Below are 14509 nucleotides of genomic sequence, written 5' to 3'. Positions count from 1 at the left end.
GAACTCCAAGAACCACGTCAAACATGCTAAGGCATACTAGAACATGCATGCACCTCTCACGGCTAACTTTCGAACGTCTTGGACGGTTTACCTCCAAACCCCTCAAACTAACTCCTAAATCCATTACTCACAATTTTTTGACCTTATAATCCTGTGACACTGATTTTAGGCGCAACTTGGACCTAAGTCATTCTGGAGTCTTTACACTATATCAAATAAGTTATGGATTTATATGCAAAATGGGAAATTTTTGTCAAACGCCGAGGGGTTTTGCGAGCTTGACTCCTCTCGCCAAATGACCCATCATTTATTTTTTCATTCCAACTCCTCGATGCGATGTATCAAACCCGGAAAACAAAATTAGATCATGTAAAACTCCAATTTATCGTAGACGCAACGAAACTCATGCACAACCCCACATAATTTCATCCACATTAAGGCATAAATTTCTGCACACAACTATTAAACTAAGTAAGGGCAAGATGATTGAATCAAAATAGATGACCGAACATTCTAATCCTACTAGAGAGTCATGCACATATCAAATATAATATCATTTCATTAAAGTACAAAATCAATAAAAAAAACTGAGTGTTCGAAAATCAACCTTCTATGCTGAGTAAATTAAAATTCAAACACTAGGTAGCAATTTCAAATGTTTCCGAGCACGAATTAATAACTTTCACACTAACAAAATGCAATAATACAGAGAATAATGTGTCGGTGTATGTTTGAATAAAATGAAAGTGTATAAGAATGTAAGAGTTTTAGAATTTATACCTTAGGCCTCAAAAACCATCAAGTTCTTACCCACTTTGTAACATTAGTTGAGATCGCCAAACCATTCAGATTCACGCCAAGATGGAACCTACCATGTCGAGTACTACATAACCTTTACTCAATTTTAGGAGTCCAAAAAGAGATACAAATCAGGATCACCGACAAGGTTGGGGACTCACCAAATAGTTTCTTGGGCATGCCGAGCTTTACAAACTCTACTTTAAAATCTTCTTGATTGCAACAGCGGTCCAGTTTAGGGTCGCCGACATCATTGATCATACTACCACTTGACATTTTTTCTTGCCCGTTTCCTTCCTTCCAAACACTTCCCACATTTTAACTTGCACACTAAGCAGATCATTATATTCAAACGAAACATAAGGCAATGAAGAGGGTTTTGGGTTGCGTGCGAAACATGACCTTAGTTAACATCGTGGTGCGATGTTATTCAACTATCATATCTCATTCGTGGGGTTTTGGCATTGTGTTACTGGGAAATTCCCCTTGTTATGTCGGATTTTAATGCAATCAAATATGACCTATAAGGGTTTCAAACTACTTAATTGAGATTAAATGGGAGGTAACCAGTTGGTTGAGGGTATACACATCTTATTTAATTTCATTAAAAATCTTGTCAAACCCCTAAACTTTAGTCATACGGAAAGCATATCCTCAATACAACTACCTTTGAACAATTTTGGCTTTTGGCGCTCATTGGGAGGTACATATCTATCCTTCTACGCGTCTTTGGATGGTACCAATTTTCAACCTTCATCTATATTCCAACCATGTTTACCACCTACCCTCGAGTAGTTTGAACTATAACCATTGCCTTGGTTGGCTAGGAAACTTACCTCATCATTATACAAGGCCTCAAATTTGGACTCATCTATATTAGTACACCCGACATCTACAACATGTATACCAGGTCTTCTTTATTTCTGTCATTCCATACAATAGTTGTGCACCTATCATATAAAGCTATTGCATTAAACTTCTCAGGGAAAGTTTGTTAATGACACCCTTGTTTACCGAGTCATGACTTAGATAAAAGTACTGGAACAACATCTTGTCAAGCAAGCCATGACTTGGGAACTGCAGCACCAAATTGTTGAGTCGGAGCGAGGTCGCATGGATTGTCTAGCCCTCTAAACGCTTAAAGATTTGGATGTTGTCCCAAAGATTCATCATCATCAAAGGAGAGAAAAACACATATTAAATGTAGTAAACATGTCCTCACACGAAATGTTTGCTTCATGAGGATATTCACCCAGCCACTTGCATGCATCCCCATCAGAAAAAATTTAAATTACCTATGTCGGACTAACTACTGCGAGATTTTCTTGGAAAAGAATAGTCTGCATGCATCCATAAAGTTTAGAATATGCTCATAGGGGTCATCATGGGCAAACCCACTGAAGAAGTCCCTCAAGTTGTCATCCCAATAAACACAGACTATCTATTTAGTAGTTTTAAACAATTTTAAAAATGACTACGCTAAGTAATGCTTAATGTGTCTAGAATTCCTATAATTAGACCGGGTTCACAAGGATTGAACCGCGGTGGAACAGGCCTCGGAACCCTTGCAACAACGAAGCCAACCAACTTGGTAAGTTAGTTGAGCTTGGAAAAGTTGGGTCCAGCAATGTAGGGAACCCGAATATGAAGATCTACCAGGTTAAGTCTTAATCAAACTTAATAATGGCGTAATCTTATCTTTCGAGGGTCTAGGGGTAAAATGTTTTTTTCCACGCTAAGGGTAGCATCGTAATTACCCTTATTATTTAGTTGGTTATTTAATTAATATTGTGGAGGGGCAATTTTTGTATAAAAGGCAAAAATTGGCCTTTTAGCAAAATCTTTACTCCACACTGGTTCGAACCTAGGTGGGAGAAATGATTTAATATTGTGAATTAATTTAATTAATTAATATTTAAATTCTTATTTAAGAAAAACGAAAATCAGATATATTACTATTAATTATTATTTATTAAATATTATTAAATTTAATTTGACTAAGTCTTGCCTAAAAGTCCTAGTTCTAAGGGAACACTACCTCACATCACTCTTTTTCATGTTTATCTCCCTCTCTTCAAACACTCTCTCACGATTTTACTCTCTTTCTTGTTAGAAAACAGAAAAAAAAACAAAAACCAAAAGTTCTTCACACTTGAAGAACATACAAAAAATACAAACGACAAGATAATTTGAAAACGTTAAGGAAAAAGTTAATTTCTCGTCGGGTAAGGTGGTACGATGGTTTATCGGTTGATTCGGCAGCACTTTGAAGGTGTAGAAACCTAAAAGCAGGTAAGGTTTTCTTCCTCTTGGTCCTTCCCAAGAGACCCTTAAGTTTAAAATGAATCTACTCTAAAAAGTAGGATTGTTCCCCATTACATGTTCCCCGTCACTAGATCCAAATGATCGTAGGTTTGTATGTCTACTCGTAGATTTGGCGTATAATGTGATGTTTGTGATGAATATGTTCATGAAACTGTGTTCGAAATTGTATGATTGATAATTTATGTCTTCCAAAATTATGTGAAAAATTCCTTTGTGTACAACGTGTAAGCCGTGACGTATAGTATCGGTTTTAAGTTCAAAAATTACATGTTTTATGGTTGTATTTAACGTGCACAAACTTGTATAAATCATGATGTTCATATTAGGTATAATCGTAGGTTCATATGATGTGGCTGATTTTAGTGGAAAAACTCTTAAATAAATGTAACTATGAAACTACAACCAAAAAAACGTACTAAATGATTCATGAAATGCCCTAAGAACTAACGTATAATTGTTGATAAAAATGAGCTTATTTCCAGCACCTTGTTTGTTTGTTTAAGCCAATGACAGTTATAATATATGCAATGAAAACTAAATGTTAAGCAAGTGAGGTCACTAAGGATTGAACCGAGACCTCACCGTGTTCAAATCACAAAAAAAAATATATGTAGGGAAATGGGGTTAAAGGAAATCGAAATTGGGTGCCTTAGATGATTCTCATACTTGAAAATCAAATTATATAAGGGAGAGGAGTGGGATTCAAACCCACCACCTCTCAATCAAACATAAGAATAAGGAGAAAGTTAAAAATAAATTTAAAAAAAGATGGGAGGAAAGGGATTCGATCCACCGACCTCTTAGTCGAATTAGGAGACAAGGAGAAAGTAATAAAATTATGAGATGAGAGGGGTGGTATTTTAACCCACATCCCCTTGTCTAACACAAAATAAGTTAAAGGAAAAACAAAAATGAAGAAATGTTCTAGTGAGGGTTCGATCTCGGGTCCCCTAATTCCTAAACGTTTAAGGTTAAGTGAGGAAATGCAAAAAGGAAGGAAAAACAATGTTAGTGAGGGGATTCGAAATCGGGACTCCAAGGCGAGGGTGAAGATTAATAAAAAAAGAAAATAGATAAAAACCTAAGTGTTAGCCAATGGATTCTAAATTGGATTCACTAGCCCAATTACATATTGACTCATAAGTCGTACGTGAATAAATGTTCAAAAAAATGCGGCCTACATAGATCGAAATCGATATCTTTGCATACATACAAGATATATGAGTCACTTAGACGAACTATGCATGAAGCTTCATAGATTTTATATATAGACTCATAAGTCTAGCATATGTTTAAAAGTAAGTGAACCTAAGATGTATATGAAGAAATGATGTTACCCGAGAAGGGTCGAATAAAAGTGTAAAACACACTAAAGGTCCAAATGTATCGGAAAATTATGAAATGAACATTCACGTAAAAGGGGAGAGTAATTATGAAGAGCAGATGTGCTAAAGCTAATGAATGTGGTGGCAATATAATAAGAGCCTAATGTTAAAGATGAGAGAAATCTCAAATGAGCCTAAGTAAATGTTACAAAAACGTGCTCACCTATGAGAGTGTGAAGTTAATGAAGAGACCAGTCTCTATGAACACTCTAATGAAAGTATTGAAGTTAATGCATACTTAATACAAATGATGACATGAGAAATCATCTATTGAGATATGTTGTCTTCAAACTAGAATCCATCTTCCATGATATATGAGTTTAATATAATGGAACTTTATTATGATAATCGACAGGCTAGCTATGAGTGGTGATGCCTTCCTTCGGGAAGGGTGGATGTTCACGTAAATCTCATGAAATGAGACTATCCGTCATGATGGATATCGCTCTGCTTATATGTCCTAGTCTTTTAACCTATACTGCCAATATAGGCCTCTAGCAGGGTTCGACTCCCTATATAGGATAGAATGTTAGGGTAACTTTGGCTGGTGATTCCACCTCTTTTCAGTGTGGATCAGACAATAGATTTCATAATGCTCACATGATCTTTGTCGGTTAAGTTTAAAGTTCCCAAAGAAGGATTTTGGTCTGCCTTAGGGAATGCTCATAATGAAATGAATGATACCAAAGGTGTTAGGATTGGATAATCAAAAGGTGAGATAGACTTAAGTAATGAAACTAGGTTATTCTTTGTCATTGCACAGCGTACCCGATGAGAGTCCTAAACTACATCCTAGGTATGACTGGTGGTTGCAATAGTATATGAAACAATGAAATATGAAGTACATATGAATGAATGAAGTAGAATCTGTGTTTGCTAAAGAAGGCTCCCTAGTTGAGGTCCCATGTGTTGAGCCCTAATTATTTGGGAAGTCCTAATGTCAGGTCCATGACTCAAAGGTCTCATGGCATAAGAAAAAATTATATGAACTATTTGATATGATATATATAATATGTTATGTGTTGTTTGCAAAATGATAAATATTATAATGCATGTTACTCTCATCATATGACTTACCTAATCAAATTTTGCAAGTCCACTGACTTGACTTTCCGTTATTCATATCAATAGGAGAAAGTTATTAGTTCTCATGCATGTCCTTTATGAGCTTGAATATACCCATACATAGTACAAGTGTGTATTAATCCCACACACTCTATACTTTTAGGTGCTGGCGTAGGTGGATGCTACAGCTTACGATACGACGGTGCATCTATCTGAACGTGGAGCATTCATCCGTACTTGGTAGGCACTCATGCATTCGAGGATTTCTGCTGTTATAATCTAGATTAGGTGTATGTTTTAGGTAGTGGTGCAATTTTTGCAAGTTTATAGTTAATGCATTTTTGAACTATTTTTTACATTTGATGATCTTAATATTAGATGGTTGATTCTGAATGCCTATGATGTTAAGTAGAATATGTTTCATATGAAAAAAGTAAACAAAAAGTTTAAATTTTCTGCTAAAATTAACCTAGTGAAGTAACAATGACGTAAGTAGGCTTGTCTGCGACCTCTGAGAGTTCAACGACGTCTGTCTCGTCTAAGTTCTAGACTCCAGTCATGATAGGTTTTTTCATAATACATGCCTATCGAAAAAGCCAAATACAGAAATATTAAATCATATTTGCAACTATAACACCATTAAGTTCATACACATAATTGGAAAAAATCACATTTATACGACATATTACTATTAATGACACCCCAAGAATTGGGGGTTAATCTAGACATAGTAAAGAGATAGAAATTGTTATCCAAAAGTGTTTCCATCGTTTGGATACGATATAAATGTCATTAAAAATGTTATTACACAGGACTAATTTCTTGGAGGTGGGAACCTTGAAGTCTTCAAAGATTAAGAGAAAACTTTATCAAAAACTCTAAGAACTCAGTATAGAATTCTCTCTGAATACATAAAGTTTGAATAATAAAAAACTGATTCTAAGTTAAAAAACTAAACAAGTATTTATAGTTTTTGAAAAATTTGTACTCAGAAGGATTACTCGGCGCAACTAGTCAACATTGACAACCAAATCGCAATTTTCAATTTGGTATATTTTGTTTTCATTATGTTTTAGCAATCAGCATCTTTGTATTCTAAATTATTCTGCAATCTAGTATTGCTTTGCAAAGTTGTTTAGCAATATGGTGACTTCTCCTTTTCACTGTCGACTTTATCCTTTCCATCAAGGATCAGCACGCTAGAACATTAGGCAAGATTAAAGTCATTTGTAGACTTGCCTTATGGATTAGCTGATCCTTAGGCCATCTTTTCTTTATTCTTTAAACTGCCTTGTTACTTTTTGCTTCATTGCATCCATGCTCTTTTTCCAAGTCTAATACATAAAACTTAAGGTTTGTCACCAATTATTGACACAAAGTATGCATTTAAGGATTCTAAATCTACCAAAATATATGTCAGACCCCAAAAATGAGTTAGGGTGTCTAGATCCTAACATGTTCCTTATAAGGGTATAAGTCCCTAAAATGGTAATAATATCGTTTTGAGTCAGTATGTAAGATTTGAGGTGATTTTGATGTCCAACGTCAAGGGACGACCATGATGTTCGACGACTAGTCACATATGTTCCTCATGTGTCCATATTTAATTATATTTGTATGTTATGAGCTTATGAAGTCTTTAAATGAGTTATAATGATGTTCATAGATAGTATATGGAGTTTCATGAAGTTTGTAGCTCAAACGTCCAAGAATTTCTAAGACATTCTAACTGTAGTACTTGAGATGTTCAAGTATGTCTTGATGGGGTCTAGCATGTTTGGACACGTTTTATGTGTGAATTTTTTATGAAACCTGCATGGAAGGTCCTTTAATTGTCAATGTGCAAATTTTCGTTGGATATGTTTCGGTACGACTTCTCAAGGGCCACGCAAAAGGGTCTTATGAAGGACCGAAGGGCTGTCGAGACACTGCCTTGGCAGTGTCAATCGACGAGCGAAACGACGCTCGGTTTTTTTGACTAATGAGCCGTTGTTATGTTTTCATCGATGTACTTAGCATGGGAAAGGCTCAACCAAAGAACATCCCAAGTTCCAATAAAACAAAACAACAGACGGCCCGTTGATGGACCTACTTGCCGTAGATGGTGGTCCATCGATGCATGCATGGTGCCACGGCTTAACTTCTGTTTCATTAAAAGGATGAATATCAAATTCACCCCATGTCCTAATATTACCATAATTGTTTTATTTATTGATTTTTTGGTTTATTTAAGGGATTAAGCACGTGAATAACCCATTCCAAATCCCTTCTACACAAAATAAACATTCCCTCCAAAACCAATAGTCCTTAGAAAATTCCATTGTTGGTGAAGCTCAAAAATAGCTTGGAGCATTAATTCAATGGATTATTCCTCAATTTTGAAAGGTTTTCATGTATGTAAGGGTGTGTTAATCCTTCATCTCGAAGTATCCTTTCACTTGGAGAGTTAATCTAATAGTTTTCAAAAAGATTTTATGATCAAACTTCTTTTTCTTCAATCTAGCCATGGATCCCTTGTCAAAACATTTTCAAAGTATTAATAATGATTAATTGATGATTAAGTGATTTTTTTAACATGAAAAATAATCCAATTTCATGATGAATCCGTGTCCCTTCCCAAAATTGATTTAACCTTTCATAGGAATTGTGATTATGTCTTGTTATTGATTGAATTGTGATTCTATTACATTAAACTGGTCCTATCTATTGTTGTTTACGTGAACCAATAAATAATTGATTATGAAGGATCCATGTGGATCAATGTATGAAGATTTGAACATGCATTGTTTAGATTTCTTGGAATTCACTTTAACATTGCCCTTTTAATGATTGAATGTTTAATTCAATTGGCTGATGATTATTATAGCTACTGTTTTAGTTTTGTGTTATGATTATATTGTGGGTATTAACACTTGATGATCCAATCAAAGAAAATATCGATAAGGATTAATCTACATATTTTATCTTAAAGGTTGATAATATTATTAACATAATGTAATTTCAATTTAGGGTTAATGAAGCATGATTTAGTATTTATTATTATGTGTTTAGCTACTGCCCTCGGTTGGTTTCACTACACAATTTTAGGTCTACGGCCACAATAAATCTGGAGAACGCTTATAAAGTGTTGCCTAAAATACTTTTGGGAAAGCTTTTAAAGTGTAGCCCAAGATTTTGACTTTTAGCTACACTAATATTAGAAACACTTCTAAAGTGTATTCTTTAATGGGATAACCTACACTTTATAAGTGTTTTTATAGTTGGCAAAAATTACTTACATGAATAGCCACACTTTTATAGTGTGTTATTTTTATAATTATAAATACAACACATTAAAAATGTGGCCTTAGTGTTTTCACCAAAATTTTATATTCCCTCCAACAATTTTTTCATTAAAATTTGATCTTCCTCCCATTTCTATTGGGCCAAAAAAAAACATTAAAGAAATATTATTTTCACCTAAAGAACGAAAAAGATGAAATTTCCTAAAACTTCAGCTGAAGAACTTAATTTGCAAGAACTGAAGAAGAGGATCGAAGAACGGAAGAAATCGATTTGTACTATGATTATCATCAGATTTCTGTCAAACTTCTGCTGAAGAACATCATGTTCAGCTAATGAATCAAAGAGCAGTGTGATTTCTCTGAAGATGAATTGAAGAAGATGATTTTCCTCTCAAAGCTTCGTTGTTGTAGAGTGGAGAGCTGAAGAACACGATTTTCTTCAAAGATTCCTTAGTAAACTTCCATTCCAACAAATTCCTTTTGAAAATTAAAAGAAATGCTTCACAAATCAACTTGCCTCATGTCTTAAAGATTTAGGGTTGTTTGAATAGAGTTTATTAGGTAAAATTTTATCATCAAAAGTCTAAATTATAGCTTTAAGATTTTAATATTCTTGTGTGTCAATCAAAAATTTAAGTTAGGGTTTTTATGTTCTTGTGTTGTTGATACGAAGTTTATTGATTTTGGGAGTTTAGTTTGTAGTTGTATTACGTATAAATGGGCAGATTACCTTTGATACACTAGTTATTTCTCTTGAATGTTGAATGTAGCAGATGAAGCTAAATCACTTTTATCTGAAGAACTGAGATGAAGCTAAGTCGTCTCTTTTCGAAGAACTGAAGTGTTGAAGCTGGCGATACCTACGACATTTTGTCCCTTATAAAGATTTTTTCAAGTGTGAGTAGCTACTCTACATGAATTTTGAGAAGGTTTTAATGTCTGTTTTAATCTGTTGTCACTGTTTTTTTAGTCTTCGTGAGTTCATGGTTGTGTTCGCGTTAAGATTGGTTTGTTCCTTTGTTAACCACAATGATTCTGTCTTGTAGCTATTTGCTAGTAAAACTTTTCTTTTTTTCGACTATAGTATTTAAGTATCTAGATGTTATTTCGTTGTTTCTCCAGTGAATTTTCAAGTATAGATTAGAAAGTTTAGTTCAATATTGCTTAGTTGTGTTGGGATCACCTGATATTGCTAAGAGATTATGAGGAATTTAAAGTATGCATAAATGCCTAGGTTGCTAATGTGCAAAAGGTTCCCGGGGGAAGTTGGATGATGCAGGTTGGGACTCCTTGGACTGGGAATAATGTTTTAGATCATCCTTGAAAGATTCATGTTCCAAAATTTTGATGTCATTACTAATATTGGCTATTTTTTTAATTCTAGCATTACTAATTCATTCTTATTGTTATCATTTAAAGGTCTTGTTAGGCTAGAATGGGGGGGGGGGGTAGATAGTAATGGTAAAGAATTACCTCAACTAGTATATGTATCTAGAGAAAAAAGACGTGGATTTAAACATCACAAGAAAGTTGGTGCAATGAATGCTCTAGTTTGTAATGCATAAAGTTTTTACTTTTTCTCTATATATACGTGATATTTCTGCTTATGAGCTTAAAATCTATTAAACAGGTCGGGGTTTCTGTTGTGCTCACTAATGTTACTTATATATTAAATTTGGACCATGATCACTATTAACAACAACAAAGCCAGTAGGGAAGTTATGTGTTTCATGATGGATCCAGAGCTTAGGAAGACAGTTAGGTATGTTCATTTCCCTAAGAGATTGGATGGCATTGATAGGAATGATCCGTATGCTAATAGGAATATTGTTTCTTTAATGTAAGTGCAAACTTGTAAAATCAATGAGTACATATAAGTTTAACATATCATTTCTCGGAGCTATTCATAATCGAATAATTTTGTTGACAAAAAATTTTTTAAACAATATTTGAATAATGTGGTATTCTAATAGAAACTTATGTTCAAGTGAAGTTTGAAGAGCTAAAGTTATTTTCTTATCTATCATTATGAAAACAGAGAAGAAATTAGCCACTATGAAGCCATTTTATTTCTTGTAAATTAAATTTTTTAGAATCATTTTTCACTAGAATATGGTCGTCTTAACTTGTGTGCTTATAGGTTCAGCAGCTGCCATGTCTTCTCTAGAGTTTTACCAGGTTTTTTGCAGAATCATGGTTCAGTTTGCAGGTTTTACAAGCTTATATTTGTTAATGACAGTATATCAACATATGTAATATTATCGTCATAATTCATATATAATCATGCAAAAATGAAGTGTCTCAGTGAAACTATTAATAAGTTATAAAAAAAATTCAATCCATTAATATACTTGACTAGTGTGCCATTTTGAAACTTAGTATCGTATAGTTTTCTCAAATTTTCCATTGAAGCTGGTTAAACTTGCTCTCTTTGTGTTTTGTTTCAATATAATACTATCGAAATATCATGCTTATGAATTTTACTTGTTGAAAAACGATATTATATTTAAAAGTTCACTTCCATGTGTCTTGAAGGTTTAACTTTATTTGAGCTAATACAACTTTGTACTTCCTTAGGGGAGGGAATGACATACTCTGTCGGTGCAAGTGCAAATTATACACTGCATGGGATCACTGTTAATGGTGGTGAGGTAAGCCTTATGTATTAATCAACCTCAAATGCTCATACTCCATTATGTTTGATTTCTGACCTGAAGAATCAAAGTATGGTGTTTGTCAAAGTTAGAGTTAAGGAGAGACTTATTCTATATGCTCCTTCCATAAGTTATGACTAATTGTAAAATTTTTAGAGAAGGGATACTAGAGAAGTTAATTTGATGCTTATGGACTGCTAAACAAATTTTTCTTTTGACCTTTTCATCCAGCCAAATAGTGGTGTAACTGAAATAAAAGGAATGGTTAACCTAACTAATGAAAGTTCATCAGTGCTCAATTTTTAAAACATCATACTAGTTTGTAGGTATTCTCTTGAGAAATTAGGTTAAATATTGCTTCTAGTTGGCAATATGTAGTTTTCATTTCTCGTGTATTTGACGATATGGATGAAGTATTGTATTCATGTCCATAAACAAGGAAACTAATCTATTTGCTATGTCAGATTTAGTTTCCTTGTTTGATCGTGTGGAACATATAAACTACGCAAGGAAACTAATCTAATTTTCTTAAATTTTTGCTGCTGCTGTAATCTACAATCTGGACTTTTCTATCTTTAGTTGTGGTTAATATATTTGGTTTAAATGGAGCTTAGGTTTTCCTTCTTTTGTTTCATTGTTTTTTTGGCATTTGTATAGAACATTACAACATGCAATAGTTCTGTACTAGCTTGCAAACTGGTCTGTTTATACCTCTACAAATAAAATTTGGCATGATACGGAATCTACAATCTGCAATCTGCATATTTGTTGTTAATGTTTTCTATAACTGCTGCTGCAATCTGTAGAATATCCATGTTATTACCATAACTGCTGTTGCAATTTGTAACTTTTGTTAATGTTTTTACTATGCCTTTTGTGCTTCTATATATAAGTATTTCTGTCAATAAAGTCTATTTTCTTTCTGATTATATAGAATATCCATGTTATTACCATAACTTTTGAAATCCTAGTAGAAGGCATGCTTCCATAACTACAAACAAATAAACAAATAATTATTAGGACAATCTAATTGTTTGTGTCTCCTCATTAATTCCATTTTTAAAGTGTTCGTGTTAGTTTGCGTGCATCATGGTTATTGCATAACACCAAATATTTTATATTGTTTCTTGTGAAGTTTGAACCCTAATGCAATTATTCATTGTTGTTGAACTCATTTGGATTTCTAGACACCTAAGGGAAGATCATCTACTTTGAACATCAAAAGACAAGTAAGCATCTACTTTGAACATCAAAAGATGCAATTTAATTTTCTGTAACTTCTAGATTTCTTGCCTCTCTATATTGTTGCAATCTAGGCTTCTTACCTTTTCTATATAACTGCCAATATCTTATTTGTGTAGGGAAATGGAGGTGATCAAATTTGAAGTGGATGATGAAGAGTTTTTGAACTATTGTAAAATTTTAAATACATATTTGATTTATTGTGTACACATTTAGAATATTGATGTCGTATGTACACAACTCATACTATCTTTTGAAGTACTTTATGGGAAATCTATAAATTTGAATTACTTATTAGCGCTAGAGATTATTTATTCCAATATAATATTGGAGTATTTTTATTAGAAATTGTGGCATAGGAGTGTAAATTGTGTATGTACTTGAGTAAGGACAAGATTTCAAAGTGTTGTCATACATTAGATAGAAAAGGCAACACTTGAAAAGTGTGGGCAATGTGGTAGTAAAGGCCACCCTTCAAAGTGTAGCTGATAAGCAGCAAAAGCATGACTTTTTTCCTTTTAGTCTACACTTGAAAGTGTAGCTGATAAGGCAACACTTTAATGCGTAGCTAGAAAGTGTGGCCTTTTTGAATTTGAGGCTACGATTAAAAGTGTTGCTCATATGGCGACACTTCTAAGCATAGGTACAAAGCGTGGCCTTTTTTCCTTTTTGCTACACTTCTAACTGTAGCTGATAAGGCTACGCTTGTAATGCGTCGCCTAAACTCTAAGGTTTCACTGCTTTTAGCCACACCTGAAAAAGTTTGGCTTAAAGTCAAAAACTGTGGCCTTTTACCAAGGCTACACTTTTTCATAGTTTAGGCCACACTTATCTAGGGTGGTTTGAGACATAAAATGTTGTAGTGTTTTATTGGTATATTATGAATGTTAATCATGTGATGCCTTGTATTATGATATAGTATGATAACATAGCAACTTGTACATGGTTTATTTTATGATTATGGTAATTTATATAATGCCTTATATTCTGATTGTCTATGAAAGAATTGAAATGGTCAATGATGACCAAAGACTAAGGAATTGGTAAGAATTGCAATACTTTGAGACTTTTGTACTTCTGTAAAGTATAGTTGATGAAGCCTTGTATTGCATTGTGTGTTATGGTCAACTTATTTTGGAGATGTTTACTTTATTGTAAATTTATATGTCATGTTATCATGGACTTAAAGGCAACTATACTATGAATGGGTGTTGGTGATGAATTATCCTATGTGAATCCTATGCCTAGTTTCAAATTCTAATTATAATCTAAGTTATGTTGCCAAGGTCATGAGTATGTAAATGGTTATGTGAAGCTCATTTGTAGGTGCTACCATTGATGAAGTATTAAGGATTTATGACCCCTTCCGATGTACCCATATATGAATGTGTGTATAGCTAAGGATAGGAGTCTTGAATGTAATGTGAAGATTGTCTTGCCTCCTATGGTAAATGGTGTTGTATGTTCTACGTTTGAAAGTGTAATATGGTCTAAGATGGTGGCTGCATCAATGTGTTTTAATAGCCATTATGTGATCATATTGACAAATGTGCACACACTCTAACTTTACATGCATGCTTACAAGTAATATAGGTCATGGTGTCTAAATGAAAGGTAGTTCTCATATCACTAGTGTTTACTATTATGAATGTTAAGAGTATATCTTTGAAAGTATTATATGTGTTTCCTTTACTAGGCTGACTTGATAAGTGTACTAGTATGTCCAAATGTATGGGACCTTACCTCTGCATTGCAC

General features: G+C 33.7%; 1 long non-coding RNA gene across 1 annotated transcript; it reads left to right on the top strand.

The window, feature by feature from the left end:
* The first annotated feature begins 2903 nt into the window (after positions 1 to 2903).
* LOC138340700 (uncharacterized) lies at positions 2904 to 13043 on the top strand. The gene is made up of 7 exons (XR_011213438.1): positions 2904 to 3090; positions 5737 to 5813; positions 9631 to 9754; positions 10488 to 10619; positions 11435 to 11508; positions 12699 to 12740; positions 12873 to 13043. It is a non-coding gene; the product is annotated as an uncharacterized lncRNA (long non-coding RNA).
* The last annotated feature ends 1466 nt before the right edge of the window (positions 13044 to 14509 follow it).

The sequence above is a fragment of the Solanum lycopersicum genome, chromosome 12 (assembly GCF_036512215.1).
Source record: "Solanum lycopersicum chromosome 12, SLM_r2.1".
Lineage (NCBI taxonomy): Eukaryota > Viridiplantae > Streptophyta > Magnoliopsida > Solanales > Solanaceae > Solanum > Solanum lycopersicum.
The sequence above is the reverse complement of the archived record's forward strand: the minus strand, read 5'-3'. Positions and strand labels throughout refer to the sequence as shown.